This window comes from Oncorhynchus gorbuscha, linkage group LG23 (assembly GCF_021184085.1).
Source record: "Oncorhynchus gorbuscha isolate QuinsamMale2020 ecotype Even-year linkage group LG23, OgorEven_v1.0, whole genome shotgun sequence".
NCBI lineage: Eukaryota > Metazoa > Chordata > Actinopteri > Salmoniformes > Salmonidae > Oncorhynchus > Oncorhynchus gorbuscha.
The window spans coordinates 6,152,025-6,168,064 of NC_060195.1; positions in this window are offsets into that span (position 1 = coordinate 6,152,025).

The following is a 16,040-nucleotide window of genomic DNA, read 5'->3' on the forward strand; positions in this document are numbered from 1 at the left end:
CTCCAAAATGCAGGTGTTTCAGCCCAGCTCAGTGTTTTCTTTAGTCAAGGCAGCTCCAAAATGCAGGTGTTTCAGCCCAGCTCAGTGCTTTCTTTAGTTAAGGCAGCTCCAAAATGCAGGTGTTTCAGCCCAGCTCAGTGCTTTCTTTAGTTAAGGCAGCTCCAAAATGCATGTGTTTCAGCCCAGCTCAGTGCTTTCTTTAGTTAAGGCAGCTCCAAAATGCAGGTGTTTCAGCCCAGCTCAGTGCTTTCTTTAGTTAAGGCAGCTCCAAAATGCAGGTGTTTCAGCCCAGCTCAGTGCTTTCTTTAGTTAAGGCAGCTCCAAAATGCAGGTGTTTCAGCCCAGCTCAGTGCTTTCTTTAGTTAAGGCAGCTCCGAAATGCATGTGTTTCAGCCCAGCTCAGTGCTTTCTTTAGTCAAGGCAGCTCCAAAATGCGTGTGTTTCAGCCCAGCTCAGTGCTTTCTTTAGTTAAGGCAGCTCCAAAATGCATGTGTTCCAGCCCAGCTCAGTGCTTTCTTTAGTTAAGGCAGCTCCAAAATGCAGGTGTTTCAGCCCAGCTCAGTGCTTTCTTTAGTCAAGGCAGCTCCAAAATGCAGGTGTTTCAGCCCAGCTCAGTGCTTTCTTTGTTTCAGCCCAGCTCAGTGCTTTCTTTAGTTAAGGCAGCTCCAAAATGCAGGTGTTTCAGCCCAGCTCAGTGCTTTCTTTAGTCAAGGCAGCTCCAAAATGCAGGTGTTTCAGCCCAGCTCAGTGCTTTCTTTAGTCAAGGCAGCTCCAAAATGCAGGTGTTTCAGCCCAGCTCAGTGCTTTCTTTAGTCAAGGCAGCTCCAAAATGCAGGTGTTTCAGCCCAGCTCAGTGCTTTCTTTAGTTAAGGCAGCTCCAAAATGCAGGTGTTTCAGCCCAGCTCAGTGCTTTCTTTAGTTAAGGCAGCTCCAAAATGCAGGTGTTTCAGCCCAGCTCAGTGCTTTCTTTAGTCAAGGCAGCTCCAAAATGCAGGTGTTTCAGCCCAGCTCAGTGCTTTCTTTAGTCAAGGCAGCTCCAAAATGCAGGTGTTTCAGCCCAGCTCAGTGCTTTCTTTAGTTAAGGCAGCTCCAAAATGCATGTGTTTCAGCCCAGCTCATTGCTTTCTTTAGTTAAGGCAGCTCCAAAATGCAGGTGTTTCAGCCCAGCTCAGTGCTTTCTTTAGTCAAGGCAGCTCCAAAATGCAGGTGTTTCAGCCCAGCTCAGTGTTTTCTTTAGTTAAGGCAGCTCCAAAATGCAGGTGTTTCAGCCCAGCTCAGTGTTTTCTTTAGTTAAGGCAGCTCCAAAATGCAGGTGTTTCAGCCCAGCTCAGTGTTTTCTTTAGTTAAGGCAGCTCCAAAATGCAGGTGTTTCAGCCCAGCTCAGTGTTTTCTTTAGTCAAGGCAGCTCCAAAATGCAGGTGTTTCAGCCCAGCTCAGTGCTTTCTTTAGTTAAGGCAGCTCCAAAATGCAGGTGTTTCAGCCCAGCTCAGTGCTTTCTTTAGTTAAGGCAGCTCCAAAATGCATGTGTTTCAGCCCAGCTCAGTGCTTTCTTTAGTTAAGGCAGCTCCAAAATGCAGGTGTTTCAGCCCAGCTCAGTGCTTTCTTTAGTTAAGGCAGCTCCAAAATGCAGGTGTTTCAGCCCAGCTCAGTGCTTTCTTTAGTTAAGGCAGCTCCAAAATGCAGGTGTTTCAGCCCAGCTCAGTGCTTTCTTTAGTTAAGGCAGCTCCGAAATGCATGTGTTTCAGCCCAGCTCAGTGCTTTCTTTAGTCAAGGCAGCTCCAAAATGCAGGTGTTTCAGCCCAGCTCAGTGTTTTCTTTAGTCAAGGCAGCTCCAAAATGCAGGTGTTTCAGCCCAGCTCAGTGCTTTCTTTAGTTAAGGCAGCTCCAAAATGCAGGTGTTTCAGCCCAGCTCAGTGCTTTCTTTAGTCAAGGCAGCTCCAAAATGCATGTGTTTCAGCCCAGCTCAGTGCTTTCTTTAGTCAAGGCAGCTCCAAAATGCAGGTGTTTCAGCCCAGCTCAGTGCTTTCTTTAGTTAAGGCAGCTCCAAAATGCAGGTGTTTCAGCCCAGCTCAGTGCTTTCTTTAGTTAAGGCAGCTCCAAAATGCAGGTGTTTCAGCCCAGCTCAGTGCTTTCTTTAGTCAAGGCAGCTCCAAAATGCAGGTGTTTCAGCCCAGCTCAGTGCTTTCTTTAGTCAAGGCAGCTCCAAAATGCAGGTGTTTCAGCCCAGCTCAGTGCTTTCTTTAGTTAAGGCAGCTCCAAAATGCATGTGTTTCAGCCCAGCTCATTGCTTTCTTTAGTTAAGGCAGCTCCAAAATGCAGGTGTTTCAGCCCAGCTCAGTGCTTTCTTTAGTCAAGGCAGCTCCAAAATGCAGGTGTTTCAGCCCAGCTCAGTGTTTTCTTTAGTTAAGGCAGCTCCAAAATGCAGGTGTTTCAGCCCAGCTCAGTGTTTTCTTTAGTTAAGGCAGCTCCAAAATGCAGGTGTTTCAGCCCAGCTCAGTGTTTTCTTTAGTTAAGGCAGCTCCAAAATGCAGGTGTTTCAGCCCAGCTCAGTGTTTTCTTTAGTCAAGGCAGCTCCAAAATGCAGGTGTTTCAGCCCAGCTCAGTGCTTTCTTTAGTTAAGGCAGCTCCAAAATGCAGGTGTTTCAGCCCAGCTCAGTGCTTTCTTTAGTTAAGGCAGCTCCAAAATGCATGTGTTTCAGCCCAGCTCAGTGCTTTCTTTAGTTAAGGCAGCTCCAAAATGCAGGTGTTTCAGCCCAGCTCAGTGCTTTCTTTAGTTAAGGCAGCTCCAAAATGCAGGTGTTTCAGCCCAGCTCAGTGCTTTCTTTAGTTAAGGCAGCTCCAAAATGCAGGTGTTTCAGCCCAGCTCAGTGCTTTCTTTAGTTAAGGCAGCTCCGAAATGCATGTGTTTCAGCCCAGCTCAGTGCTTTCTTTAGTCAAGGCAGCTCCAAAATGCAGGTGTTTCAGCCCAGCTCAGTGTTTTCTTTAGTCAAGGCAGCTCCAAAATGCAGGTGTTTCAGCCCAGCTCAGTGCTTTCTTTAGTTAAGGCAGCTCCAAAATGCAGGTGTTTCAGCCCAGCTCAGTGCTTTCTTTAGTTAAGGCAGCTCCAAAATGCATGTGTTTCAGCCCAGCTCAGTGCTTTCTTTAGTTAAGGCAGCTCCAAAATGCAGGTGTTTCAGCCCAGCTCAGTGCTTTCTTTAGTTAAGGCAGCTCCAAAATGCAGGTGTTTCAGCCCAGCTCAGTGCTTTCTTTAGTTAAGGCAGCTCCAAAATGCAGGTGTTTCAGCCCAGCTCAGTGCTTTCTTTAGTTAAGGCAGCTCCGAAATGCATGTGTTTCAGCCCAGCTCAGTGCTTTCTTTAGTCAAGGCAGCTCCAAAATGCGTGTGTTTCAGCCCAGCTCAGTGCTTTCTTTAGTTAAGGCAGCTCCAAAATGCATGTGTTCCAGCCCAGCTCAGTGCTTTCTTTAGTTAAGGCAGCTCCAAAATGCAGGTGTTTCAGCCCAGCTCAGTGCTTTCTTTAGTCAAGGCAGCTCCAAAATGCATGTGTTTCAGCCCAGCTCAGTGCTTTCTTTAGTCAAGGCAGCTCCAAAATGCAGGTGTTTCAGCCCAGCTCAGTGCTTTCTTTAGTCAAGGCAGCTCCAAAATGCAGGTGTTTCAGCCCAGCTCAGTGCTTTCTTTAGTTAAGGCAGCTCCAAAATGCAGGTGTTTCAGCCCAGCTCAGTGCTTTCTTTAGTCAAGGCAGCTCCAAAATGCAGGTGTTTCAGCCCAGCTCAGTGCTTTCTTTAGTCAAGGCAGCTCCAAAATGCAGGTGTTTCAGCCCAGCTCAGTGCTTTCTTTAGTTAAGGCAGCTCCAAAATGCAGGTGTTTCAGCCTAGCTCAGTGCTTTCTTTAGTTAAGGCAGCTCCAAAATGCATGTGTTTCAGCCCAGCTCAGTGCTTTCTTTAGTTAAGGCAGCTCCAAAATGCAGGTGTTTCAGCCCAGCTCAGTGCTTTCTTTAGTCAAGGCAGCTCCAAAATGCAGGTGTTTCAGCCCAGCTCAGTGCTTTCTTTAGTCAAGGCAGCTCCAAAATGCAGGTGTTTCAGCCCAGCTCAGTGCTTTCTTTAGTTAAGGCAGCTCCAAAATGCAGGTGTTTCAGCCCAGCTCAGTGCTTTCTTTAGTCAAGGCAGCTCCAAAATGCAGGTGTTTCAGCCCAGCTCAGTGCTTTCTTTAGTTAAGGCAGCTCCAAAATGCAGGTGTTTCAGCCCAGCTCAGTGCTTTCTTTAGTCAAGGCAGCTCCAAAATGCAGGTGTTTCAGCCCAGCTCAGTGCTTTCTTTAGTTAAGGCAGCTCCAAAATGCAGGTGTTTCAGCCCAGCTCAGTGCTTTCTTTAGTCAAGGCAGCTCCAAAATGCAGGTGTTTCAGCCCAGCTCAGTGCTTTCTTTAGTTAAGGCAGCTCCAAAATGCATGTGTTTAAGCCCAGCTCAGTGCTTTCTTTAGTCAAGGCAGCTCCAAAATGCAGGTGTTTCAGCCCAGCTCAGTGCTTTCTTTAGTTAAGGCAGCTCCAAAATGCAGGTGTTTCAGCCTAGCTCAGTGCTTTCTTTAGTTAAGGCAGCTCCAAAATGCATGTGTTTCAGCCCAGCTCAGTGCTTTCTTTAGTTAAGGCAGCTCCAAAATGCAGGTGTTTCAGCCCAGCTCAGTGCTTTCTTTAGTTAAGGCAGCTCCAAAATGCAGGTGTTTCAGCCCAGCTCAGTGCTTTCTTTAGTCAAGGCAGCTCCAAACTGCAGGTGTTTCAGCCCAGCTCATTGCTTTCTTTAGTTAAGGCAGCTCCAAAATGCAGGTGTTTCAGCCCAGCTCAGTGCTTTCTTTAGTTAAGGCAGCTCCAAAATGCATGTGTTTCAGTCCAGCTCAGTGCTTTCTTTAGTTACGGCAGCTCCAAAATGCAGGTGTTTCAGCCCAGCTCATTGCTTTCTTTAGTTAAGGCAGCTCCAAAATGCAGGTGTTTCAGCCCAGCTCAGTGCTTTCTTTAGTTAAGGCAGCTCCAAAATGCAGGTGTTTCAGCCCAGCTCAGTGCTTTCTTTAGTTACGGCAGCTCCAAAATGCATGTGTTTCAGCCCAGCTCAGTGCTTTCTTTAGTCAAGGCAGCTCCAAAATGCAGGTGTTTCAGCCCAGCTCAGTGCTTTCTGTGGTGGTGGGGCAGCCAGTGGAAAAGACGGAGCATAGGGGATGGTAATGTTGTCTTGTTGCGCTGTGATTGCCTCAGTGTTCTGTCACTCATAGGGACACTACGTCACCATAAATTATACGGGAAGAAAATTCAAGCCCATTGGGTGCTGCCATAGTGCCCATCCAAAAAGGCTCAAGGTTATTGGCCACAGATAAAAATGACGTCATATCACGTTATATCTACAGTAGCTTTGATTGGACATCATACTTTCAAAATCTTAGCTAGCATGCTAGCAATCATCATCATGATTCAAGTCAACAATATACTGGCAAATCCTTTTCCATCCTTGTCATATGAAGAGGAATTATGAAGAGAAATTATAGATAAAATGTATTGGTGCTCATCTGACATTGGGCATAAGCATTACACAACAAGTTGGAAATCGCAAATTCATCAATGAGTGGTTTGGAAGGAATCCATGGCTAACTGCAAGCATTGCAAAGCAATCACTAACCTGCTATTCTGTGGAGGGGGTGTGTCGTCCAAGTCTGGGTTTAAGGGTCTCTTCTCCAAGCTTAAAAGGATAAACATTCAACATTGGCCATGCTGTCAATCCAGCATGACTTCTGCCACTTTCAGAACACCTGGAAACTCAGAACTGTGAAATCTTAGACTTCAGTGAGTTCAAGACAACTGGGAACACAGAACTGTGAAATCTTAGACTTCAGTGAGTTCAAGACAACTGGGAACACAGAACTGTGAAATCTTAGACTTCAGTGAGTTCAAGACAACTGGGAACTCAGAACTGTGAAATCTTAGACTTCAGTGAGTTCAAGACAACTGGGAACACAGAACTGTGAAATCTTAGACTTCAGTGAGTTCAAGACAACTGGGAACACAGAACTGTGAAATCTTAGACTTCAGCGAGTTCAAGACAACTGGGAACTCAGAACTGTGAAATCTTAGACTTCAGTGAGTTCAAGACAACTGGGAACTCGGAAAAAAACAAGCTTCGACTGGGAAAGTTTTAAACAATCATCCAACTCGGGCCTCTTTCTAGAGCTCCAACATCATGATTTGACCTTGTTTTTTTTCAGAGAATGCCAGACTTTGATGACAACATTTGCCCACGAAGGACCACTGCGCCACCTTCCTGTTCAACTGAGCCCAGCACAACAAGGTGAGTCCAAAAATGTATTGTATGCTGCTGCATAAATGATGTAATATGCCAGGGAGATGTGTAGACTGTAGCTAAGAAAGTAATACTAAGTGTATGTTGTGTAGCAAGCTGTTAGTAGCCCCGGTGCCTCACCCTAATCATTTGGCCCATTTCCCCTCATCATTTAGCCTACTGTTCTGACTTGGTGAGGCACATGTAGCCTATAGCCTGTTTTAGATAAATGTCATCATTGAATATTGTAAGAGCTTTCATTGTCTGCTTATATGCCCCCTATATTTATCCTGCGGTTCTGACTTCCGGTACAGGGAGAATACTGTAAGAACGGCTGAACAAATAGTTATATTGACTATGTCTGTCCGAGCTCGCTCATAAATTACTTATTCGAAATGATGGCTTGCCTCTTATCCGCTCGTTGTCCCCTTATGCCATAGTTTGTCTCAATTGTAGGAAGGAACCACATTTGTTTTATCAACTCAGCCATATCAGCTATGTTTTTTTAAAGGCAGTAAATGAGGCTGAATGAACTGTTTCGCTGCAAGACAAGGCTCTGCTAATAGCCAGGTGTAGCAGTGGTATGGTGTTGGGACTGTCGTTGTGACTCTGTTGTTTGGATGGCTTTATGTAGGTCCTAACAGTTTGTGGGCACCATTTGTCACTGTTATACTCCAATTAATGTATTGTTTAGTGTTGTGTAGATATCGTCCCTCTTGGTCATGTGGTCAAGTGATCGAATTTCAATTCTACAAAATGATTTAGTATCTTTTCATATTGAGAGCTCTAAATTCGGCGGCGAATCACAGCAGGATGAAACGCCGATTTCTGGATTTACTAGACTGTCACCTTTCATATGTAGTCTCCCGGGCTGGGTTCTGTCAGGAAAGGCCAGAAAAGGTGACATGTCTCTCCCTACACAAAAGTGGGGTGTGAAACCTGACACTTGAAGTCAGGTCCACTGACAGAGTGGTGGAGAAGAGCAGACAGGTGGGGCTTCTCAGAACCACTCAAATAGGGAGGGGACTTAACATCTAAGATTGACTTAGCTGTATCAATTTTGTATTAACTGTACAAAGTGTCCTAATTTTGCTGGACCCCAGGAAGAGTAGCTGCTGCTTTTCCAGCAGCTAATGGGGATCCATAATAAATACAAATACAATATAGGTGAAATAAAAGTCAGTGAAGAAAACATCACTTTATAGAAACATAACTTTGAATAGGTCAGTGCAGAACATATTTATTCAAGGAGGCTTGTAGTGTTGCCCTTAGATAATTAGATCTCATCGATTAGTGTTGTAGCTAAGACTACATGGGGTAATTATGAAAGGGTAACAACGTATCATGGTCTCGTGATTAAGACGTCTCCCGTGGACAAAAAATAAATCATTTTTATTTAGGAAAATGAGACCAGCATTTACCTTTATTTAACCAGGCAAGTCAGTTAAGAACAAATTCTTATTTTCAATGACAGCCTAGGAACAGTGGGTTAACTGCCTGTTCAGGGGCAGAACAACAGATTTGTACCTTGTCAGTTGGGGGTATTTGAACTTGCAACCTTTCGGCTACTAGTCCAAAACTCTAACCACTAGGCTACCCTGCCGCCCCATAGGATACAGTTGCTTTAGGACTGACCCTTAAGTTACGGGCCGGTTTCACACACAAGGATTAAGCCCTCGTCCCAGACTAAAATGCCTGTTTTGAGCTGTCTTATCTCAAAGAGTCTTGCACAGACTTATCTTAAAATAGTCATCGATTTAGCCTGTTCTGGATTAAACCAAGTCGATTGCAAGAGGGAGGATTAGAGCTACTCCAGGACTAAATTAAAGCTTAAATTAATCTTTCAAAGAGGCAGGTTTAACTTCTGCTTCAGTGCTGTTTGTGAGGGAGCCTGGACTATTTGTAATATCTAATTGAAGACCAACATGCACTACAGAGGCCAGCCAGACTAGTACTTGTGTATAGGAGTAATCCATTAAACTATACTTTGATGAAATAGCTTTTCGAGACCACTTTCGTATGTACAAAGAAAATGTATTGGAGATAATATCTTTGCTTGAGCCTAGAATTTCCTCTCTGTCTCAAAGGGGATAGTCATTACCCAATTCTCTCCAAGTTCTGATCACTTTGAGGTTTTTGGCATCTGGAATCATTCATCGTGAAACTGGTGATTTGTGTGGTGCCAGTGACGCAACTGTGTGTAGAATAGTTCAAAGTCTGCAGGGGGCCATTTTGTGAACTGAGGAGTCTTTACATCTAGTTTCCTGATGCTCCTGGCCAAGCCAACTATAAAGTCTGCAGGGGGCCATTTTGTGAACTGAGGAGTCTTTGCATCTAGTTTCCTGATGCTCCTGGCCAAGCCAACTATAAAGTCTGCAGGGGGCCATTTTGTGAACTGAGGAGTCTTTACATCTAGTTTCCTGATGCTGCTGGCCAAGCCAACTATAAAGTCTGCAGGGGGCCATTTTGTGAACTGAGGAGTCTTTACATCTAGTTTCCTAATGCTCCTGGCCAAGCCAACTATAAAGTCTGCAGGGGGCCATTTTGTGAACTGAGGAGTCTTTACATCTAGTTTCCCGATGCTGCTGGCCAAGCCAACTATAAAGTCTGCAGGGGGCCATTTTGTGAACTGAGGAGTCTTTACATCTAGTTTCCTGATGCTCCTGGCCAAACCAACTATAAAGTCTGCAGGGGGCCATTTTGTGAACTGAGGAGTCTTTACATCTAGTTTCCTGATGCTGCTGGCCAAGCCAACTATAAAGTCTGCAGGGGGCCATTTTGTGAACTGAGGAGTCTTTACATCTAGTTTCCCGATGCTGCTGGCCAAGCCAACTATAAAGTCTGCAGGGGGCCATTTTGTGAACTGAGGAGTCTTTACATCTAGTTTCCTGATGCTGCTGGCCAAGCCAACTATAAAGTCTGCAGGGGGCCATTTTGTGAACTTAGGAGTCTTTACATCTAGTTTCCCAATGCTGCTGGCCAAGCCAACTATAAAGTCTGCAGGGGGCCATTTTGTGAACTAAGGAGTCTTTACATCTTGTTTCCTGATGCTGCTGGCCAAGCCAACTATAAAGTCTGCAGGGGCCATTTTGTGAACTGAGGAATCTTTACATCTAGTTTCCTGATGCTGCTGGCCAAGCCAACTATAAAGTGCAATTCTATGAATATGGTACACTTCCCAGGAGTGATTGGCTGGTTAGATGGATGTCATGTTCCCATCAAGTGTCCATCAACTCCTGATGCTGAGGAGTACTGTAACCATAACAACTGGTTTTCCATCAACCCCTGATGCTGAGGGGTACCGTAACCATGACAACTGGTTCTCCATCAACTCCTGATGCTGAGGAGTACCGTAACCATAACAACTGGTTCTCCATCAACTCCTGATGCAGAGGAGTACCGTAACCATAACAACTGGTTCTCCATCAACTCCTGATGCTGAGGAGTACCGTAACCATAACAACTGGTTCTCCATCAACTCCTGATGCTGAGGAGTACCGTAACCATAACAACTGGTTCTCCATCAACTCCTGATGCTGAGGGGTACCGTAACCATAACAACTGGTTCTCCATCAACTCCTGATGCTGAGGGGTACCGTAACCATAACAACTGGTTCTCCATCAACTCCTGATGCTGAGGAGTACCGTAACCATAACAACTGGTTCTCCATCAACTCCTGATGCTGAGGAGTACTGTAACCATAACAACTGGTTCTTCATCAACTCCTGATGCTGAGGGGTACCGTAACCATAACAACTGGTTCTCCATCAACTCCTGATGCTGAGGGGTACCATAACCATAACAACTGGTTCTCCATCAACTCCTGATGCTGAGGGGTACCGTAACCATAACAACTGGTTCTCCATCAACTCCTGATGCTGAGGGGTACCGTAACCATAACAACTGGTTCTCCATCAACTCCTGATGCTGAGGAGTACCGTAACCATAACAACTGGTTCTCCATCAATTCCTGATGCTGAGGAGTACTGTAACCATATCAACTGGTTTTCCATCAACTCCTGATGCTGAGGAGTACCGTAACCACACCCAATTTAGAGTTTTTCAAACATTGTTGCCCAGTTTCAGAGAGGAAACCAACAGCAATGTGCTCATACTTAACCTAATCAGGCATAACATAGGTGTTCTCATTTAGGTTTACTTACCTTACTCCATGACTCCATAGTCTCCAACGAACTAAAGCATTTAGACTTATGTACCTTACTCCATGACTCCATAGTCTCCAACGAACTAAGCATTTAGACTTACTTACCTTACTCCATGACTCCATAGTCTCCAACGAACTAAGCATTTAGACTTACTTACCTTACTCCATGACTCCATAGTCTCCAACGAACTAAGCATTTAGACTTACTTACCTTACTCCATGACTCCATAGTCTCCAACGAACTAAGCATTTAGACTTATATACCTTACTCCATGACTCCATAGTCTCCAACGAACTAAGCATTTAGACTTATATACCTTACTCCATGACTCCATAGTCTCCAACGAACTAAGCATTTAGGTTTACTTACCTTACTCCATGACTCCATAGTCTCCAACGAACTAAGCATTTAGGTTTACTTACCTTACTCCATGACTCCATAGTCTCCAACGAACTAAGCATTTAGACTTACTTACCTTACTCCATGACTCCATAGTCTCCAACGAACTAAGCATTTAGGTTTACTTACCTTACTCCATGACTTCATAGTCTCCAACGAACTAAGCATTTAGACTTACTTACCTTACTCCATGACTTCATAGTCTCCAACGAACTAAGCATTTAGACTTACTTACCTTACTCCATGACTCCATAGTCTCCAACGAACTAAAGCATTTAGACTTATGTACCTTACTCCATGACTCCATAGTCTCCAACGAACTAAGCCAAATTTAAGCCACGTTCATGAAAGATACTTAAATGTCCTAGTTTAACTAGTACACATTAAGGCCGAACTCCTGGCTTAATCGACGCCCTGTCTGTGAAACTGGTCCTACACGTGTAAATGTGTTACCTATTGTAAAGTATTACACTTATTGAAAACTTCATCAGTGGAACGTTTCATTCCGAATACGTTACAGTATACGCAGTACAATACTTTTGTACATGAAGTCTAGAAATGTTAAGTTATTCGATGATACTTTACAGAGGGAGAATTCCTGTTTAATAATTTAATATCTGTGGCCCCCTTGGATATAGTTAGATAGAAGGGGCAGAAACATAAAAAATAATGATCCTTGTTCTCCACACGTGACCTGGCATCCCTGCTGTTACTTGCATAGATTTAACATGCAGCATACAATGTATTAAACATATGAAACAAATCTTACTGCTCCTACTTTTTCTATTTGGTTTTTTAAAAATAAAAATGTACTGTATGATGGAAATTAAAGTCACAGTAGCATCAAATCTAAGGGAGCTATGCTATATGACATGGTTGGGGTCAATTCCATTTCAATTCCAGTCAATTCAGAAAGTAAATGAAATTCCAAGTCAAAATGTTTCTCCAATAAGAAGCAATGAAGATAATTTGAATGTGAATGTCAGTATATTTCCTGAATTGACAGGATTTAAATGAAATTGACCTCAACCTTGCTCTATGAGAAGAGATACAGTTCTGTTGACTAGAGGTTTAAAAGGTACAGTTAACATGATTTTCGAATGACTACCTCAACTCTGTACCACCACACATACAATTATCTGTAAGGTCCCTCGGTCAAACAGTGAATTTCCAACACATATTCAACAACAAAGACCAGGGAGGTTTTCCATTGCCTCACAAAGAAGGGCACCTATTGGTAGATGGGTAAAAACAACAAAGGCAGACATTGAATGTCCCTTTGAGCATGGTGAAGTTATTAATTACACTATGGATGGTGTACCAATACACCCAGTATACAATACAAAGATAGACGTGTCCGTCCTAACTCAGATGCGCGAGAGGAAGGAAACCGCCCAGGAAAGTAAACCTCACTCAGATGCGTGAGAGGAAGGAAACCGCTCAGGAAATTAAACCTAACTCAGATGCGCGAGAGGAAGGAAACCGCTCAGGAAATTAAACCTAACTCAGATGCGTAGGAAAGTAAACCTAACTCAGATGCGTAGGAAAGTAAACCTAACTCAGATGCGTAGGAAAGTAAACCTAACTCAGATGCGTAGGAAAGTAAACCTAACTCAGATGCGTAGGAAAGTAAACCTAACTCAGATGCGCGAGAGGAAGGAAACCGCTCAGGAAAGTAAACTTAACCTGTTACTCCTACCCCCTACTTTTCCGAACATTCTGTTAAAAATCGTGCAACATTTCAGCGCCCTGCTGCTCATGCCAGGAATATAGTATATGCATATGATTAGTATGTGTGGATAGAAAACACTCAGACGTTTATAAAACTGGTTAAATCACGGCTGTGACTATAACAGAACGTACGTTTCATCGAAAAGCGCAGGAGAATCTGATCACTGAAAATGGAAATATATATCCATCCGCCACTTCAACCCATTGATAAAGGCGAACCACAATAAATGGGGCTGAGGTTGCAATACCTACAGTTTCCACACGATGTCAACAGTCTTGTCATTTGCCTAGGCTTTGTTTCTTGGTCAAACAAAGAAGAGACAAGCCATTTGTTCAAGTCTCCGACCGGATATTTTGGTTGAGATTTACCCGGACATTATTTCCAGACTGACAGCTAAAGAATATACTTCGCCACGTCATCAACTTGATTGCTTATTAACGTTTACTAATACCTAAAGTTGCATTACAAAAGTATTTCGAAGTGTTTTGTGAAAGTTTATCGTCGACTTTTTTAATGAAAAAAAATGACGTTACGTTATAAGACGCTATTTTTTCCGTTTATCACACAGTCTTCATAGATCGATATCTAGGCTATATATGGACCGATTTAATTGAAAAAAAGTCCCAATAGTGATTATGGGACATCTAGGAGTGCCAACAAAGAAGATGGTCAAAGGTAATGAATGTTTTATATTTTATTTGTGCGGTTTGTGTAGCGACGACTATGCTAATTATTTTGTTTACGTCCCCTGCGGGTCTTTTGGGGTATTACATGCTATCAGATAATAGCTTCTCATGCTTTCGCCGAAAAGCATTTTAAAAATCTGACTTGTTGCCTGGATTCACAACGAGTGTAGCTTTAATTCAATACCCTGCATGTGTATTTTAATGAACGTTTGAGTTTTAACTAGTACTATTAGCATTTAGCGTAGTGCATTTGCATTTCCAGATGTCTAGATGGGACGCCTGCGTGTCAGGTAGGAGCAAGAGGTTAACTCAGATGCGTGAGAGGAAGGAAACCGCTCAGGAAAGGAAACCTAACTCAGATGCGTAGGAAAGGAAACCTAACTCAGATGCGTGAGAGGAAGGAAACCGCTCAGGGATTTCACCATGAGGCCAATGGTGACTTTAAAACAGTTACAGAGTTATACATTTACATTTTACATTTAAGTCATTTAGCAGACGCTCTTATCCAGAGCGACTTACAAATTGGTGCATTCACCTTATGACATCCAGTGGAACAGTCACTTTACAATAGTGCATCTAAAACTTAAGGGGGGGGGGGGTGAGAGGGATTACTTATCCTATCCTAGGTATTCCTTAAAGAGGTGGGGTTTCAGGTGTCTCCGGAAGGTGGTGATTGACTCCGCTGTCCTGGCGTCGTGAGGGAGTTTGTTCCACCATTGGGGGGGCCAGGGCAGCGAACAGTTTTGACTGGGCTGAGCGGGAGCTGTACTTCCTCAGTGGTAGGGAGGCGAGCAGGCCAGAGGTGGATGAACGCAGTGCCCTTGTTTGGGTGTAGGGCCTGATCAGAGCCTGGAGGTACTGAGGTGCCGTTCCCCTCACAGCTCCGTAGTTGAAGGGATGTGATAGGAAAAAACTGAGGATGGATCAACAACATTGTAGTTACTCCGCAATACTAACCTAAATGACAGAGTGAAGAGAAGGAAGCCTGTACATGAAAAAATAATCCAAAACGCATCCTGTTTGCAAGAAGACACTAAAGTAAAACTGCAAAACGTTTTAATTTATGTCCTGAATACAGAGCGTTATGTTTAGGACAACTCCAACACAACACATCACCGAGTACCACTCTTCATATTTTCAAGCATGGTGGTGGCTGCATCATGTTATAAGTGTGCTTGTCATCGGCAAGGACTAGGGAGTCTTTTATGATAAAAAAATAAACGGAATACAGCTAAGAACAGGCAAAATCCAAGACAAAAATCAGGTTCAGTCTGCTTTCCAACAGACACTGGAACACAAATTCACCTTTCAGCAGGACCTAAAGCACAAGGACAAATAGACAACAGAGTTGCTTGCCAAGATGACATTGAATGTTCCGTAGTTGCATAGCTACAGGTTTGACTTACAGTTGAAGTCAGAAGTTTACATACACTTAGGTTTGAGGCATTAAACCTTGTTTTTCAACCACTCCACAAATTTCTTGTTAACAAACTATAGTTTTGGCAAGTCTGTTAGGACATCTACTTTGTGCATTGACACAAGTCATTTTTCCAACAATTGTTTGCAGACAGATTATTTCACTTATAATTCACAGGATCACAATTCAAGTGGGTCAGAAGTTTACATACACTAAGTTGACTGTGCCTTTAAAGAGCTTAAAATTAAATAAAATTCCAGAAAGTGATGTCATTGCTTTAGAAGCTTCTGATAGGCAAATCATTTGAGTCAATTGGAGGTGTACCTGTGGATGTATTTCAAGGCCTACCTTCAAACTCAATGCCTCTTTGCTTGACATCTTGGTAAAATCAAAAGAAATCAGCCAAGACATCCAGAATGAAACTTGTAGACTTCCACAAGTCAGGTTCATCCTTGGGAGCAATTTCCAAACGCCTGAAGGTAACCCTTTCATCTGTACAAACAACAGTATGCAAGTATAAACACCATGGGACCACACAGCCGTCATACCGCTCAGGAAGGAGACACGTTCTGTCTCCTAGAGATGAACGTACTTTGGTGCGAGAAGTGCTTTGAGCCAGGCCCACCTATTGGCCTGCTCAGTGATCACTCGGCTCACTCGGCTCCAATACTCCACTGGTTTCTTGCCGTAAGCTCTGGGCCTTTGCATCGGATCAGCGCTGCCACCGAGTGGCTATATTGGCTAGCGCCTTTATCCCGAAGCTAGTACCAGTTAGCCGCGAGCCAGGCGCATCTCCCGGATAGCAAACTAAATTACTCCAGCTACAATACCTCTTTTGCCAACTGACCAGGACCCCTCTGTCGACACGGAGCCCGGCCGTTCCATCACGACTGGTCTGCCAATGTAACTCCATCTGTTGTGTCCTCAACCGGCCTTTGCCTGACGTTCTACTAGCCCCGGCCTGCTAGCTTTTTTTGGACGCCGTGTCTCCCACTTGCTAGCATAATAACAACTACCCAGCGGCTTCCCTGTTTCATCTGTTGCTGTTCACTGGACCCTATGATCACTTGTCTACATAGCTGATGCCTGCTGGACTGTTCAATAATTCACAGAAATATTTTTCTGTCGGCCCCAGCCTCGAACTCAGGCCGTGTGTAGTTAAATGACCCTCTCTGCACATTCATCGCCATTTTACCTGTTGTTGTTGTCTTAACCGTTGTTGTCTTAGCTAGCTCTCCCAATCAACACCCGTGACTGCTTTATGCCTCGCTTTATGTCTCTCTCTAATGTCAATATGCCTTGTATACTGTTGTTTAGGATAGTTATCATTG